Raw genomic sequence first — 18,772 nt, 5'->3', positions numbered from 1 at the left:
ATATAAAAAGAGCAGGTTTTTTTCACCCATCCTGCAAGAACCAATATGCCCCACTGGGGGTAATATATCCCTCACTGAGAATGCTTAGACTAGAACTAGACCAGAATGATCTTCAACCATTGTCCCAGCTGACATGCATGACACATGACCCTTGAGTGAGTGTGAGACACATTCAAGGTCACACCCAAATTTTCATAACACTGAAAATTTAGAAAATGGCACAGCAGACTTTAGACAAGATGTTTATGAAGGCATCTTAAGAACATGTAGGTAAGTAAAAGCAGCCGTTAGACATAATCTTCAAATATTATTTAACAGGAGAAGTTAAAATATGGCTAATTTTTAAAAGTAATTTTTAGAAAGTTGGCTTTTAATCTAAATCCTGACTTCAACGTATAATAAGGTGAACAGACTAGTTCTACTAAAGAGTAAACATTAATGTTGCTATTGTTAAGTGCTGCAATGGATATAATGTATAGCTTTAATATGTTGTTAATGTGAATATGATTATTGCAAGTGTATCTTGCCTCATCACTTTATCTGCCTTTCATTAAGCAGTCATCACTGAAGGGCCATGATAACCAGATGTCAATGTCCTCAATTGCCTTATATGCAGTACAGAGGAAGAAGCATTCCTTACTTTGCTTTTTTTTTTTTTTTTACTGTATTTTTATTGTGCTAAAATACACATGACATAAATTTTACTGCCATAACCATTGTTAAGTGTACAGTTCAGTGGTCTTAAAAACATTCATTGTTGTGCAAACATCCATCCCCATAACTCTTTTCATCTTGTAAAACTGAAACTCTATACCCATTAAACACTAACTCCCACCCTCCCCCGCAGCCCTTGGAAACCAACATTATACTTTCTGTCTTTATGATTTTGCACATCTTATTAAGTACCTCATGTAAGTGGAATCATACAGTATTTGTCTTTTTATGATTGGCTTATTTTACTTAATATCCTCAAGGTTCAACTATGTTGTAGCATATAGTAGAATTTCCTTCTATTCTAAGGCTGAATAATATTTCATTGTATGTATATATAGTTGAAGCTTGAACAACCTGGGTTTGAACTCTGCAGATCCATTTATACAGTACCTGGATTTTTTTTTTCCCAATAAATGCTATGGTATTACGCCATATGAGGTTCATTGAATCCACAAATGCAGAACCATGGGTTTGGAGGGCCGGCTCTAAAGTTACATGCAGATTTTGAACTACACAGGGATCCCTGTCTCTAACCCCTTTGATTGTTCAAGGGTCCACTGTATGACATGTTGCTTATCTGTTCATCCATCCATGGACATTTGGGTTGCTTCCACGTTTTAGCCATCGTGAATAATGCTGCTATGAACATTGGTGTACAAATATTCTTCTAAACCCTGCTTTTAATTCTTTGGGGTATATACCCAGAAGTGGAATTGGTGCATCATACGGTAATTCTATTTTTAATTTTTTGAGGAACCACCATACTATTTCACATAGTGGCTATACCAGTTTACATTCCCAACAACAGTGCACAAGTATTCCAATTTCTCTACATCCTGACCAGCACTTATTATTATCTGGTTTTTTTTTTTGATATTAGGCATTCCAATGGGTATGAGGTGATGTCTCATTGCAGTGTTGATTGCAATTACCCTAATGATTAGTGATGTTGAGCATCATTTATGTGCTTATTGGCCATTTGTATGTCTTCAGAGAAATGTCTATTCCAATCCTTTGCTCTTTTTGAATCAGGTTGGTTGTTTTTTGTTGTTGTTGAGTTTTAGGAGTTCTCTATATATTCTGGTTATTAACTCCTTATCAGATACATGATTTACAAATATTTTCTCCCACTCTGGGTGTCTTTTTACCCTGTTGATAGTGTATTTTGGTGCACAAAATTTTTAAATTTTCATTAAGTCCAGTTTGTCTGTTATTCTTTTGTTGCCTGTGTCTCTGGCGTCATATCCAAGAAATCATTGCCAAATCCAATGTCATGAAGCTTTTGTCCTTTGTTTTCTTCCAAAAGTTTTATTGTTTTAGATCCTTGATCCATTTTGAGTTAATTTTTATATATGGTGCTAGGTAAGGGGCCAACTTCATTCTTTTGCATGTGGATATCCAGTTTTCCCAGTACCATTTGTTGAAAAGACTGTCCATTTCCCATTGAATTGTGTTGGCATCCTTGTCAAAAAACCATTTGAGCATATATGCTAGGGTTCATTTCTAGCTCTGTGTTCTATTGGTCTGTATGTCTGTCTTTATGCTAATACCACACTGTTTTGATTACTGTAGCCTTCAGTAAGTTAAGTGTGAGTCTTCTATTTTTCTTCTCTTTTTTTGAGTTTGTTTAGGCTGTTAGGTGTCTCTTAAGATTCCGTATGAATTTTAGGATGGATTTTTCTATTTCTGTGAAAAATGCCATTGAAATTTTGATAAGTATTGCATCAAATCTGTAGGTTATTTTGGGTAGTAGTCACATTTTAACAATATTAAGCCTTCTAATCCATGAACATTTGGTATGTTTTCATTTATTTATGTCTTCTTTAATTTCTTTCACCAATGTTTTGTAGTTTTCATTGTATAAGTCTTTCACCTCCTTGGTAAATTTATTCCTAAGTATTTTATTCTGTTTGATGCTATTGTAAATGGAATTGTTTTTGTAATTTCCTTTTCACATTGTTCATTGTGTATAAAGATACAATTGAGTTTTGTGTGTTGACTTTGTATCCTGCTACTTTGCTGAATTCATTTGTTATACAGTTTTTTGTGTGATCTTTAGCATTTCCTCACATATATATATTTTTTTACTGAAGTATAGTTGATTTACCATATTGTGTTAGTTTCAGGTGTCTAGCACAGTGATTCATTATTTTTGCCGATCATATTCCATTATAGCTTATTACAAGATAATGGGTATAATTCCCTGAGCTGTACAGTATATCCTTGTTGCTTATCTATTTTGTATACTGTTGTTTGTATCTATTAATCCCATACCCCTAATTTGTTCCTGCACCTTCTCTCTCCCCTTTGGTAACCACAAGTTTATTTTCTATATTTGTAAGTCTGTTTCTATTTTGCATATACACTCATTTGTATTATTTTTTTAGATTCCACATGTAAGTGATATACAGTAGTTGTCTCTTCTGACTTGTTTTACTATGCATAATATTCTCTAGGTTCATCCAGGTTGCTGCATATGGCAGTATTTCATTTTTTTTAATGGCTGCATAATATTCCATTGTGTGTGTGTGTGTGTGTGTATATATGTATATATATGTGTGTGTGTGTATGTGTGAGTGTGTGTGTATTTGTCGATCATTTCAAAGAACCATCTTTTGGTTTCATTTACTTTTTTGTTTTTCTGTTCTCTAGTTCATTTATCTCTGCTCCAACCTTTATTATTTCCTTCCTTCTGCTAGCTTTGGATTTTTTAAAAATTCTTTTTCTATTTCCTTAAGATGTAAAGTTAGGTTTTGGATTTGAGATCTTTTTTGTTTTTTAATGTGTTTATAACTATAAGCTTATTCCTTAGCTCCACTTTGCTACATCCCATAAGTTTTGGTTTGTTGTGGTTTATTTTCATTCATCTCTAAGTATCAATATTTTCTAATTTGCCTTGACAATTTTTCTTTGATCCACTGACTGCTTAAACATGTGTTATTTAATCCCACAATTTTGTGAATTTTCCAATTTTCTTAATGTTATTGATTTCTAACTTTGTCCCATTATGGTCAGAAAAGATACATTGTATGATATCTGTCTTTTAAAATGTGTTGTGACTTAATTTGTGGCCTAACACATGGTCTATTCAGGGAAATGTCACAGGTACACTTGAGAAGAGTGGGCTTTCTGTTGTTGTTGGGTAGAATATTCTGTATATGTTGATGGATCTGTTTGGTTTGTTGTTTTTTAAGTCCTGTATTTCCTCATTTGTCTTCTCTCTGGTTGTTCTTTCTGTTGTTCTGTGTAGGGCATTGAACTCTCTCCAACTCCTATTGAATGGTCTGTTTTTCCCTTCAGTTCTGTCCATTTGTCTTTCACATACTTTGATGGTCTGTCATTAGATACATAAATATTTGTAATTATAATATCTTCTTGCTGTATTGAAATTTTGATTAATATATGATGACCATCTTTGTCTCTTGAAACCTTTTTTGATTTAAAGTCTGTTATGTCTGATACTAGAATACCCACCTCTGCTCTCTTTTGCTTACTATAAGAATGGAATATCTTTTTCCATCCTTTTACTTCTAACCTGTTTGTGTCTTTGAATCTCAAGTCTCTTGTAGATAGCATATGGTTGGATCATGTATTTTTATCCATTCTCTGTCTTTTGATTGGAGAGTTCAGTCCATTTACATTTAAAGTAATTACTGATAAGTAGGGATTTCTGTCATTGTATTATTTGTTTTCTATATGCCTTATAGCTTTTTTCTTCTTCTAGTGTTATTGAGATGTAATTGACATATAGCACTGTATAAGTTTAAGGTGTACAGCATAATGGTTTGACTTATATACATCGTGATTACCACAGTAAGTTTAGTGAACATCCATCATCTCATATAGGCACAAAATAAAAGAAAAATAATTTTTTCCTTGTGATAAGTACTCTTAGGATTTATTCTGTTTAAATATATTCTTATAAAACATACAGCAGTGTTAATATTTCTCCTGTTGTACATTACATCCCAAGGACTTACGTATCTTATATAATTGGAAGCCTTATAACTTCTTTGTAGCTCAGTTCCTGCATTAGTATTCTCTCTTGTGTTAAGTTGATTTTTTTTGTACTGAAATGTTTAAATTCCTTTCTCATTTCCTTTTTTGTCCATTCGATGGCTATTTTCTTTGTGGTTACCATGGGGATTACATTTACTGTCCTAAAGTTTTAATACTCTAATTTGAATAAATACCAGCTTTACTCCAGTAACATACAAAAACTTTGCTCCTTTACAGCTCCGGTTTTGGTGGAGTCTTCCGGGTTTTCTATATATGACATCATGTCATCTGCAAAGAGTGACAGTTTTACTTCATCTCTTCCAGTTTGAATGTCTTTGCTTTTCTTGCCTAATGACTCTGGCTATGACTTCCAATACTATGTTGAATAAAAGGGTTGAGAGTGGGCATCCTTTCTTGTTCCTGTTATTATAGGAAAATCTTTCAGCTTTTCCCCATTGAGTATGATGTTAACTGCAGGCTTGTCATATATGGCAGTGGTCGCCAACGTTTTTGGCACCAGGGACCAGTTTCGTGGAAGAGAGTTTTTCCATGGACGGCGGGCTGGTGGTTCAGGAGGTAACGAGAATGATGGGGGGTGATGGGGAGCGGCAGATGAAACTTTGCTTACTCGCCCACTGCTCACCTCCTGCTGTGCGGCCCGGTTCCCAACAGGAACTGGGGTTTGGGGACCCCTGATATATGGCCTATATTGTGGTATGTTCCCTCTATACCCACTTTGATGTGAGCTTTTATTGTAAATGAATATTGAATTTTGTCAAATGCTTTTTCTGCATCTGTTGAAATGATCATATGATTTTTGTCTTTCTGTTAATGACACATTATCACATTGATTTGCAGGTGTTGTACCATCTTCGCATCTAAATCCCATAGTGTATGATCCTTTTAATGTATTGTTGAATTTGGCTTGCTAATATTTTGTTGAAGATTTTTGCATTTATGTTAATTAAGGATATTGGCCTGTAATTTGTTTTCTTGTAGTGTCCTTGTCTGGTTTTGATATTGGGGTTACTAATAATTCTTTTGAATCACTAGTCTCTTAGATTTGGAGCTACAAGTCAAAGTTATAGTACTACTGGCTTTTAAACTAATATATTTTTTTGTATTTTAAGTGTATTAGTCTCTTAAATTAGGTAGAAAACAGAAAGTGTAGTTACCACTGTTACAGTGACACAAGTTTTTATAATTCCCCATGTATTTACCTTTATTGAAATATTTATTTCTCCATTCAGCTTCAGTTTACTGCCTATTGTCCTTTCATTTCACTCTGCAGGATTCCCTTGAGCATTTCTTGCAGGGCAGGGGTGTTGGTCACTGACTCCCTCAGCTTTTGTTTATCTGAGAATATCTTAATTTCTCCCTCACTTTTGAAGGACATTTTTGCCACAGATATAATTATTGGTTGATAGTTTCTCTCTTTTAGCATTTTGAGTATATCAGTCTCTGGCCTCCAAAGTTCTGATGAGAAATCTGTTGATAATCTAATTGAGGATCCCTTGTATGTGATGATTCACTTCTCTCTTTTCAAAGTTTGATTATAATGTGTCTTAGTGTAGGTCTTTGAGTCCTTTGAGCTTCTTGGATATTCATACTCATATCTTTCATCTTGAAGTTTTCATTAATTATTTTTTCAGATATTTTCTCTGCCCTTTTCTCTTTCTCTTCTCCTTCTGGGACTCTTATGATGTGTAGGTTGGTACTTGCTGGTGTCCCACAGGTTCTGTTTGCTTTTCTTAGATCTTTTTTTCTTCCTTTTCCTCAGACTCAATAATTTCCACTGTCCTATCTTCATGTTCACTGATTCTTTCTTCTGCCTGCTGAAATCTGTCTTTGAATCCTTCCAGTGAATTTCTCATTGCAGTTACTGTACTTTTCATCTCCAGAATTTCTTTTGGCTTCCTTTTTGGGTTTTCTTTCTCTTTATTGATACTTCCATTTTGTTCACACATTATTTTCTTGACTTTTCGACATCTTCCTTTAGTTTTTTGAGCATCTTTAAGACATTTGTTTTAAAGTCTTTATCTAGTATATCTTCCATCAAATCTTTTTCTAGGACAGTTTCTGTTGATTTATTTTTTTCCCTGAATGAGCCATATTTTCCTGTCTCTGTATGCCTTGTGATTTTTTTGTTGAACAAAAGACATGTAAATCTAATAATGTAGTAACTCTGGAAATCAGATTTTCCTCCTTGCCTGGGGTATGCTGTTGATTGGTTTTGGTTTTGGTTTTTGATTTTGATTGTTGTAGACTTTTTTTGTACCAACATCAGCCTTAAGTATGAACTTAAGGTCTTCTCAGGTCTTTTTTGAGCCTTTCCCTGGACATGCACAGTCACTTTCTAATTTTCCCCATATATGCAGTTGTTTTTGAATGTCCTAGTCTTGAATGTCTGACTCCCAAAAGAGGAAAATGGAAAAAAGTCAAAGTGGCATAAAAAGGGGTGTCAGCCCTTTAAATCCCCAAGAAGTCACTTCAGCTAAGAGGGAGGGGCTTTCAACAAGGGAGGGAGGTGCAGCAGCAATGCCTGCCCACCTTTTTGCACCTCAGAAGCAGCAGTCAGCGTTCAGAGCACAGCTCCCCAATATTTGAAAGACAGGGTCCTTTTTGCTTATGCTGGCTCCCACAAGCTGTGTGCACGCTGCTCAAGGAACCTGAGAATAGCTTCCCTGCCACATGGCTGGGGTGGGGGATGAGTGGCTACTGTGCTAAGAGCTAAAATTGACCAAACTTAATCATGGCTTACTGTCTGAGCCTTCCCTGGATGTTACTGAGCTCCAAAATATTTAATCAGACAAATTCTGCTGGTGTAATTGTTACCTGGGTAGGGGGACAGATGTCTGGTGCTTCCTACTCCACTATCTTCCCAGAATCCTCTCCTTACATTGTTTCTCATTTGTTTTGTCTTGGATATTTAAAAAGGGGTAAATTTAAAATTGACAAGCTTTTCTGAATGGAAATAACCCTATGGCAGAAAGTTATAATTGCCACAGCAATTTCCAGCAGACTACTGCAGAATTGATGCAAAAGGTCTTAAGTGATAGGATCCATACATTCCTTAACTGAAGCTTTACCCTTATATCTGACTAAAGAAACATACTGTAATAAAAACGATTGAGAGTAAACGTATTATATAGAATACCTTGAATCTAATTTAGTTTCAGAATAAGGCAGAAGTGTCTACTTTGTTACAACAGATAGCTGGCAACATCTCAAAACTGGCTGTTACTCTGTGGTTGAGAAAGGCCTCCTTAGAGGATGAAACTAGAGAGAGAAGTTATTTGCTGCAACACACCTAACATATATCGCTGGAACAAACATAGGATAACAATAGATGTTCTGGTTCAAACAGGAAGAAATTCAAGATAAAAAAATAAAGTCACTGGCTAGTGACATTTCTGATATCCAGCCCAGCAAATGTTGCAAATCTGTTGACTAGGTTTCAAAGCCTGGGAATACTTGTCCACGCTTTTCAACTTCACCCTCTTGGTTCTTGGTTCTGCCCTCTGAGTCATCCTTCATTTTTGATGGAAGGCAGCACATTTGCAGCTGAGTGGCTTTATCAGCCTGCTTCCTGCCAATAGAATTTTGGAAATCTAATGGCCTCCTTTCATTTTGTACCCTTGTTGTCTCTTGCATTCCAAGTTGGCAGTGTTTCTGCTGAAATAAATTTCTCAAAAACTTACTAGTCTTCTGTGAATTTCACTGGGATTCACTCCAGTAGAGAAAAAAGACACATCCCCTCAGATCTTTCCAAGATAATCCTTTCTGTATTTCAGGCTCATGCTAAAATGGCTGATGGGCAGTGCCTTTAAGTTCCTAGAGGCTCTCTGGTTTAATTGAAAGGATCTGTGAGACACACCCTTAATCACCTGATAGGGACCTTTGTCTAACTGAATAGTCTGAGGTTTTGATCTTTCTGCGGTTTTAGCAAAAGGTTATATCATCACAGTCTCAACCTTTTCTATGGAGCTTGCTTTCCTGACAGTGAGTCTCTTAATTTCAGTGTCTTTTGCCATCTGTAGAGTCAACTTTTAAATCAAGTCCTATTTCCTGTTTACTTAAGTTTTAACCTCAGTTTCTCTCTCTCTCTCCCCTTCCCTCCCTCTCCCTCTCTCCCTCCCTCTCTCTTCCCTCTCCTTTCCTCTGTCTCTCTCTGTCTCTGTCTCATTCTCAGCTTTTACCGTAAGTGGCAAGGAGAAATCAGGTGGTACTTTCAAAATATTGCTTGGAAATTTCTTGCACTGTATATACAAGCTTGTTGCTTACACATGCTGCTTCCCACATAATGCAGGATACAGTTTCACTAAGCTTTCTGCCAACAAAGCAAGGATCTCCCTTCCTCCAGTTTCCAATAACGTGTTTCTTATTTTCTTCTGTTACTGGGCACAATGCATCCATCACTTGGGGTGCTTAGCCAAATGAACACACCAAGTACTTTTGATTAAAGCAGAAGCATTTATTCCTTGTGACAAGTAAGGAGACAGGGAGATAGCTCTCAAAGCCTTGTCTCCCAGCACAGCAGGATCAGGGAAGTTTAAGCTATGGGTGCATGCATATTCCTGAAGAGGCAAGTGTGATTTTCCATGTAGAGATGGAGTTCCAGATGGGCTTGCACAGTGCGACAACATGCTCAAACACAGTTGCAGGTTCAGAAATAGTGGCAATCCCCCACCCTTGGGGTGGAGATTTTAGCTTTAAAATGAGGCAAAGGTCACTCTAGGTTGACAAAATCCAGGTACCTTCCACTGTAGGGGGGTGTGGGTTCGATCCCTGGTTGAGGCCAAAAAAAAAAGAATGTGCTTTAGACTGATCTGTACCTTTGGAACGGAACCTGGGAGTCATTATGACTGATATATTATCTTTGCTGTGGTTACTTCTCCTTCCTGATAAGTCATTTGTTTCTGCATTCTTTGTTCTAAATACCGAGACCTATCCTTTGTTTCCACATGAAGACCCAGGAGGCCATAATTCATCTTTTTCCGAGTCATCGGTAAACAGGACACAAGAGAGTTCTAAAATTCACGCTCTGGGTCTCAACCTAAGTTTGTCTAGTGCGTGTTACACCTTCTCTCATTGCCTATTATTTTCCTTCTGTAAGATATGACATACTCTGGTTTGACCTCACCCCTTCCTTATTACTGCCTGGCTAGCACTTCTGAGCTCTCACCAGCGGTGTCCTTTTTTGGGGGCGGGGGGGGGGCGGGGGCACACTGCACGGCATGCAGGATCTTAATTCCCCGACCAGGGATCAAATCCATGCCCCCTGCAGTGAAAGCGTGGATTCTTAACCACTGGACTGCCAGGGAAGTCCACCAGTGGTGTCCTTAAAATCCAGATGTCAACTAAACATCTGTTGAAGGCACTTTAGGCTTTCTCTGTCATGCTACCCAAATTCTTCCTGTCTCCTCTCACTGTCCAGTTCCAAAGACATTCCCACATTTTAGATATTTGTTAGAGCAGTAACCCACTTCCAGATACCAAACTCTGTATTAGTTTTCAATTGTTGTGTAACAGATCACCACAAATGTAGTGCCTTAAAACAACAAAAGTTTGCTATCTCATGCTGTCCATGGCTCAGGTGTCCAGGCACAACTCAGCTGGGTCCTCTGTCTCTGGCCTTACAAAGCTGAAATCAAGGTAACAGCTGGGCTGCATTTTCATAAGGAGGCTCAAGTTTGGAACAGAATCTGCTTTCAAGCTCATGAGAGTTGTCGGTAGACTCATTTCCTTGCAGCTGCATAAGGACCCCAGCTTCTAACTGGCTGTGACCTAGAGGCCTCAGGGACACATTAGTCCCCTGCCATGTGGCGGTCTCATGGGTCCTCTCCGAACATGGCAGCTTATTTCATCAAGACCAGCAGCAGTATCCTCACTCCAGTCTGCTGAGATTACGTTCCATTATATAAGACTCAAGCATGGGAGTGACATCATATAACCTTTGCCATATTCTCTTGATCAGAGGCAACTCACAGGTTCTGCCTCCCCCCCGAGGTGAGTACAGGAGTGTAACTCATTGGGAGTCACCTTAGGATATGTACCCCGAAGATGGTGTAGTAGGGTGAACAATGTCCCCCAGAGATACCAAGTTATAATCCTTGGAAACTGTAAATATTACCCTATTTGGTGAAAAAGGGGGACTTTACAGTTGTAATTAAGATAGAGATCTTCAGATAAAGGGATTGTCTTAGCTTATTTCAGTGGGTACTAAATGCAATCACATGTATTCTTACAGGAAGGGGGCAGAAGGGGCTTGGACGTGTACACAGAGGAGAAGGCCATGTGAACATGGAGTAGAGAGAAATTTAAGGTGTCGGCCTTGATTGGAGATTGAAGTCATGCAGCCACAGCCAAGTAATGCTGTCACCATTATCTCCCCCTTGAGCCTCTGTGGGGTGTGTGGCCTTTTGCTCACCTTAATTTCTGTTACTCTTCTGGCCTCCAGAACTGTGATAGAATAAATTTCTGTTTCAAGCCACCCAATTTGTCCCAGTTTTGTTGCATCAGCCATAGGAAATGAATACAGATGGATATTCATTGATACATCATTGTTGCTTTTTTAATGCATTTCACTGATTACTCAGTCAGATTAAGTATCTTTTCATAAGATTCTTGACTGTCCAAGTGTTTTCTTCTGAGTTTTTCAATTTGTCTTTTGTCTCTTTTTAAAAAAAAAACAAAGATAAGAAAATTACTTAGTTTCTTATTGATTAGTAAAAATACTTTAGATACTCGGATCACTAATGCTATGTCAGTTGTCCATGTTACTGAAGAGATATTTCTTTTCTTCCAATCTATAGCTTGTCTTTCTACCTTATATAGAGTGTCTTCTGCATTCAGAAGCTTTTTATACCGTTTTTTTTAAATTATGGAAACTTTTAAACATACCCAAAAGAAGAGAGACTAGTATAATGCATCTTCAATGTACATAATCTTCAACAATTATCAGCATTTTTTTCCCAGAATTATTTATCTTTTCCTTTAGGTTGTGTGCCTTTTGTGCATTACCTAAGAAATCCTTAAATAAAAACTGTGTTGCTGTTATTTGTGTAACTATTTCTGTCATGGTAAAACACTCATTCTTTTTGTGATAACACTTGTTCTTTCTAGCTTTTTCTTTTTTTTTTTTAATATCTTTATTGGAGTATAATTGCTTTACAATGGTGCATTAGTTTGTGCTTTATAACAAAGTAAATCAGCTATACATATATATATATCTCCCCATATCTCCTCTATCTTACGTCTCCCTCCCACCCTCCCTATCCCACCCCTCTAGGTGGTCACAAAGCACCGAGCTGATCTCCCTGTGATATGAAATTGCTTCCCACTAGCTATCTATTTTACATTTGGTAGTGTATATATGTCCATGCCACTCTCTCACTTCATCCCAGTTTATCCTTCCCCGTCCCCGTGTCCTCAAGTCCATTCTCTACATCTTTGTCTTTATTCCTGTCCTGCCCCTAGGTTCCTCAGAAACTTTTTTTTTTTTTTTAGATTCCATATATATGTGTTAGCATATGGTACATGTTTTTCTCTTTCTGACTTACTCCACTCTGTATGACAGACTCTAGGTGCATCCAGCTCACTACAAATAATTCAATTTTGTTTCTTTTTATGGCTGAGTAATATTCCATTGTATGTATGTGCCACATCTTCTTTATCCATTCATCTGTCGATGGACACTTAGGTTGCTTCCACGTCCTGGCTATTGTACATAGAGCTGCAATGAACATTGTGGTACATGACTCTTTTTGAATTATGGTTTTCTCAGGGTATATGCCCAGTAGTGGGATTGCTGGGTCATATGGTAGTTCTATTTGTAGTTTTTTAAGGAACCTCCATACTGTTCTACATAGTGGCTGTATCAATTTACATTCCCACCAACAGTGCAAGAGGCTTCCCTTTTCTCCACACGCTCTCCAGCATTTATTGTTGGTAGATTTCTTGATGATGGCCATTCTGACTTGTGTGAGGTGACACCTCATTGTTGTTTTGATTTGCACCTCTCTAATGATTACTGATGTTGAGCATCCTTTCATGTGTCTGTTGGCAATCTGTATATCTTCTTTGGAGAAATGTCTATTTTGGCCTTCTGCCAATTTTTGGATTGGATTGTTAGGGTTTTTTTTGATATTGAGCTGTATGAGCTGCTTATAAATTTTGGAGATTAATCCTTTGCCAGTTGCTTCATTTGCAAATATTTTCTCCCAGTCTGAGGGTTGTCTTTTTGTCTTATGTGTTCCTTTGCTGTGCAAAAGCTTTTAAGTTTCATTAGGTCCAATTTGTTTATTTTTGTTTTTATTTCCATTACTCTAGGAGGTGGGTCAAAAAGGATCTTGCTGTGATTGATGTCACAGTGTTCTGCCTATGTTTTCCTCTAAGAGTTTGATAGTGTCTGGCCTTACATTTAGGTCTTTAATCCATTTTGAGTTTATTTTTGTGTATGGTGTTAGGGAGTGTTCTAATTTCATTCTTTTACATGTAGCTATCCAGTTTTCCCAGCACCACTTATTGAAGAGGCTGTCTTTTCTCCATTGTATATTCTTGCCTCCTTAATCAAAGATGAGGTGACCATATGTGTGTGGGTTTATCTCTGGGCTTTCTCTCCTGTTCCATTGATCTATACTTCTGTTTTTGTGCCAGTACCGTACTGTCTTGATTACTGTAGCTTTGTAGTATAGTCTGAAGTCAGGGAGCCTGATTCCTCCAGCTCCGTTTTTCTTCCTCAAGATTGCTTTGGCTATTCGGGGTCTTTTGTGTTTCCATAAACATTGTGAAATTTTTTTTATAGTTCTGTGAATAATAATGCCATTTGTAGTTTGATAGGGATTGCATTGAATCTGTAGATTGCTTTGGGTAGTATAGTCATTTTCACAATGTTGATTCTTCCAATTCAAGAACATGGTATATCTCTCCATTTGTCTGTATCATCTTTAATTTCTTTCATCAGTGTCTTATAGTTTTCTACATACAGGTCTTTTGTCTCCTTAGGTCGGTTTATTCCTAGGTATTTTATTCTTTTTGTTGCAGTAATAAATGAAAGTGTTTCCTTAATTTCTCCTTCAGATTTTTCATCATTAGTGTATAGGAATGCAAGAGATTTCTGTGCATTAATGTATCCTGCTACTTTACCAAATTCATTGATTAGCTCAAGTAGTTTGCTGGTAGCATCTTTAGGATTCTCTATGTATAGTATTATGTCATCTGCAAACAGTGACAGCTTTACTTCTTCTTTTCCAATTTGGATTCCTTGTCTTTCTTTTTCTTCTCTGATTGCTGTGGCTAAAACTTCCAAAACTATGTTGAATAATAGTGGTGAGAGTGGACAACCTTGTCGTCTTCCTGATCTTAGAGGCAATGGTTTCAGTTTTTCACCATTGAGAGTGATGTTGGCTGTGGGTTTGTCATATATGGCCTTTAGTATGTTGAAGTAAGTTCCCTCTATGCCTACTTTCTGGAGTGTTTTCATCATAAGTGGGTGTTGAATTTTGTCAAAAGCTTTCTCTGCATTTATTGAGATGATCATATGGTTTTTCTCCTTCAATTTGTTAATATGGTTTATCACTTTGATTAATTTGCATGTATTGAAGAATTCTTGCATTCGTGGGGTAAACCCCACTTGACCATGATATATGATCCTTGTAATGTGCTGTTGGATTCCGTTTTCTAGTATTTTGTTGAGAATTTTTGCATCTATGTTCATCAGTGATATTGGCCTGTAGTTTTCTTTCTTTGTGACATCTTTGTTTGGTTTTGGTATCAGGGTGATGGTGGCCTCGTAGAATGAGTTTGGCAGTGTTTCTCCCTCTGCTATATTTTGGAAAATTTTGAGAAGGATAGGTGTTAGATCTTCTCTAAATGTTTGATAGAAATCACCTGTGAAACCATCTGGTCCTGGGCTTTTGTTTGTTGGAAAATTTTTAATCACAGTCTCAATTTCAGTGCTTGTGATTGGTCTGTTTACATTTTCTATATCTTCCTAGTTCAGTCTCAGAAGGTTGTACATTTCTAAGAATTTGTCCATTTCTTCCGGGTTGTCCATTTTATTGGCATATAGTTGCTTGTAAGAATTTCTCATGATCCTTTGTATTTCTGCATTGCCTGTTGTTACTTCCTTCACCTTCTTCACTTGTAATTCCACTGATTTCAGTCTTCTCCGTTGTTTCTTGATGAGTCTGGCTAAAGGTTTCTCACCTTTGTTTATCTTCTCAAAGAACCAGCTTTTAGTATTATTCATCTTTGCTGTTGTTTCCTTCATTTATTTTGATCTGATCTTTATGATTTCTTTCCTTCTGCTAACTTTGGGGTTTTTTAGTTCTTTCTCTAATTGCTTTAGGTGTAATGTTAGGTTGTTAATTTGAGATGTTTCTTGTTTCTTGAGGTAGGATTGTATTGCTATAAACTTCCCTCTTAGAACTGCTTTTGTTGCATCCCATAGGTTTTGGGTCATCATGTTTTCATTGTCATTTGTTCCTAGGTATTTTTTGATATTCTCTATGATTTCTTCAGTGATCTCTTGGTTATTTAGTAGTGTATTGTTTAGCCTCCATGTGTTTGTATTTTTTACAGACTTTTTCCTGTTACTGATATCTGGTCTCCTAGTGTTGTGGTCAGAAAAGATACTTGATAAGATTTCAATTTTGTTAAATTTACCAAGGCTTGATTTGTGACCCAGGATATGATCTATCCTGGAGAATGTTCCATGAGCACTTGAGAAGAAAGTGTATTCTGTTGTTTGTGGATGGAATGTCCTATAAATATCAATTAAGTCCATCTTGTTTAGTGTATCATTTAAAGCTTGTCTTTCCTTATTTATTTTCATTTTGGATGATCTGTCCATTGGTGAAAGTGGGGTGTTAAAGTCCCCTACTATGATTGTGTTACTGTCATTTTCCCCTTTTATGGCTGTTAGCATTTGCCATATATATTGAGGTACTCCTATGTTGGGTGCATAAATATTTAAAATTGTTATATCGTCTTCTTGGATTGATCCCTTGATCATTATGTAGTGTCCTTCTTTGTCTCTTGTATAGTCTATATTTTAAAGACCATTTTGTCTTTAAAACAAAATATGAGAATTGCTACTCCAGCTTTCTTTTGATTTCCATGTGCATGGAATATCTTTTTCCATCCCCTCACTTTCAGTCTGTATGTGTCCCTAGGTCTGAAGTGGGTCTCTGGTAGACTGCATATATACGGGTCTTGTTTTTTTTATCCATTCAGCCAGTCTGTGTCTTTTGGTTGGAGCACTTAATCCATTTACATTTAAGGTAGTTATCGATATGTATGTTCCTGTTACCGTTTTTTAAATTGTTTTGGGTTTGTCATTGTAGGTCTTTTCCTTTTCTTGTGTTTCATACCTAGAGAAGTTCCTATAGCATTTGTTTTAAAGCTGGTTTGTTGGTGCTGAATTCTCTTAGCTTCTGCTTGTCTGTAAAGGTTTAAATTTCTCCATCTAATCTGAATGAGATCCTTGCTGGGTAATCTTGGTTGCAGGTTTTCCCCTTTTATCACTTTAAATTTGTCCTGCCACTCCCTTCTGGCTTGCAGAGTTTCTGCTGGAAGATCAGCTGTTAACCTTACGGCAGTTCCCTTGTATGTTATTTGTTGGTTTTCCCTTGCTGCTTTTAATATTTTTTCTTTGTATTTAATTTTTGATAGTTTGATTAATATGTGTCTTGGCATGTTTCTCCTTGGATTTATCCCGTATGGGACTCTCTGCACTTCCTGGACCTGATTGACTATTTCCTTTCCCATATCAGGGAAGTTTTCAACTCTAATTTCTTCAAATATTTTCTGTCCCTTTTTCTCTTCTTCTTCTGGGACCCCTAGAATTCGAATGTTGGTGCGTTTAATGTTGTCCCAGAGGTCTCTGAGACTGTCCTCAATTCTTTTCATTCTTTTTTCTTCATTCTGCTCTGCAGTAGTTATTTCTAGTACTTTATCTTCCAGGTCACTTATCCGTTCTTCTGCCTCAGTTATTCTGCTATTGATTCCTTCTAGAGAATTTTTAAGTTAATTTGTTGTGTTGTTCATCATTGTTCGTTTGCTCTTTAGTTCTTCTAGGTTCTTGTTAAATGTTTCTTGTATTTTCTCCATTCTATTTCCAAGATTTTGGATCATCTTTACTATCATTATTCTGAATTCTTTTTCAGGTAGACTGCCTATTTCCTCTTCATTTGTTAGTTCTGGTGGGTTTTTACCTTGCTCCTTCATCTGCTGTGTGTTTCTCTGTTTTCTCATTTTGCTTAACTTACTGTGTTTGGGGTCTCCTTTTTGCAGGCTGCAAGTTCGTAGTTCCCGTTGTTTTTGGTATCTCCCCCTTAGTGGCTAAGGTTGGTTCAGTGGGTTGTGTAGGCTTCCTGGTGGAGGGGACTTGTGCTTGTGTTCTGGTGGATGAGGCTGGATCTTGTATTTCTGGTAGGGAGGATCACGTCTGGTGGTGTGTTTTGGGGTGTCTGTGGCCTTATTATGATTTTAGGCAACCTCTGTGCTAATGGGTGGGGTTGGGTTGCTGTCTTGCTCATTGTTTAGCATAGGGTGTCCAGCACTGTAGCTTGCTGGTCGTTGAGTGGAGCTGGGTCTTAGTGTTGAGCTGGATATCTCTTGGAGAGCTTTCACTGTTTGATATTACGTGGAGCCGGGAGGTCTCTGATGGACCAGTGTCCTGATCTTGGCTCTCCCAACTCAGAGGCACAGGCCTGACACCCGGCTGAAGACCCTGTCAGCCACATGGCTCAGAAGAAAAGGGAGAAAAAAGGAAAGAAAGAAAGAAAAATAAATATTATTAAAAATTAAAAGAAAATTTTAAGTAGTAAAGTAAAGGAAAGAAAAAGAGAGCCACCAAACCAAAAAACAAATCCACCAATGATAACAAGAGCTAAAAACTCTACTAAAGAAAAGAAAAAGGACAGACAGAACCCTAGGACAAATAGTAAAAGCAAAGCTGTACAGACAAAATTACACAAAGAAACATATACATACACACTCACAAAAAGAGAAATAGGTAAATTATATATACATATCTATATATTAAAAGAATAAAAGGAAGAGAGAAACCAAATCAATAACCAAATCTACCAATGATAATAAACTCTAAATACTAAACTAAGATAAACGTAAGACTAGAAACAAATTAGGTGCCAAAAAGAAACCCCAAGTCTACAGTTGCTCCCAAAGTCCACCTCCTGAATTTGGGTTGCTTCGTTGTCTATTCATGTATTCCACAGATGCAGGTACATGAAGTTGATTATGGAGATTTAATCCGCTGCTGCTGAGGCTGCTGGGAGAGATTTCCCTTTCTTTGTTTGCACAGCTCTTGGGGTTCAACTTTGGATTTGGCCTTGGGTCTGCGTGTAGGTCGCCGGAGGGCGTCTGTTCTTCGCTCAGACAGGACGGGGTTAAAGGAGCTGCTGATTCGGGGGCTCTGGCTCACTCAGGCCGGGGGGCGGGGCACGGAGGGCGGGGCGGGCCTGCGGCAGCAGAGGCAGCATGACGTTGCACCAGCCTGAGGCGCGCCGTGCGTTCTCCCGGAGAAGTTGTCCCTGGATCGCGGGACCCTGGCAGTGGCGGGCTGCACAGCCTCCCCGGAAAGGAGGTGTGGATAGTGACCTGTGCTCGCACACAGGCTTCTTGGTGGCGGCAGCAGCAGCCTTAGCGTCTCATGCCCGTCTCTGGGGTCCGCACTGTTAGCCGCGGCTCGCGACCGTCTCTGGAGCTCCTTTAAGCAGCGCTCTTAATCCCCTCTCCTCGCGCACCAGGAAACAAAGAGGCAAGAAAAAGTCTCTTGCCTCTTCGGCAGGTCCAGACTTTTCCCTGGACTCCCTCCCGGCTAGCCGTGGTGCACTAACCCCAGTCCTCTCCCTGCGCTCTTACCGAAGCCCGAGCCTCAGCTCCCAGCCCCGCCCGCCCCGGCGGGTGAGCAGACAAGCCTCTCGGGCTGGTGAGTGCCGGTCGGCACCGATCCTCTGTGCGGGAATGTCCCCGCTTTGCCCTCCGCACTCCTGTGGCTGCACTCTTCTCCGCGGCTCCAAAGCTCCCTCCC

General features: G+C 38.3%; 1 protein-coding gene across 4 annotated transcripts in view; it reads left to right on the top strand.

Moving 5' to 3' along the window:
• Positions 1-18,772, top strand: part of FAM13A (family with sequence similarity 13 member A) — a 357,629-nt gene that overhangs the window by 120,577 nt on the left and 218,280 nt on the right. The window lies entirely within an intron of this gene.

The sequence above is a fragment of the Monodon monoceros genome, unplaced genomic scaffold (genome assembly GCF_005190385.1).
Source record: "Monodon monoceros isolate NGI ecotype Baffin Bay Population unplaced genomic scaffold, NGI_Narwhal_1 Super_Scaffold_20, whole genome shotgun sequence".
NCBI lineage: Eukaryota > Metazoa > Chordata > Mammalia > Artiodactyla > Monodontidae > Monodon > Monodon monoceros.
Note: the sequence above shows the minus strand (reverse complement) of the source record. Positions and strands in the feature narration are given on the sequence as shown.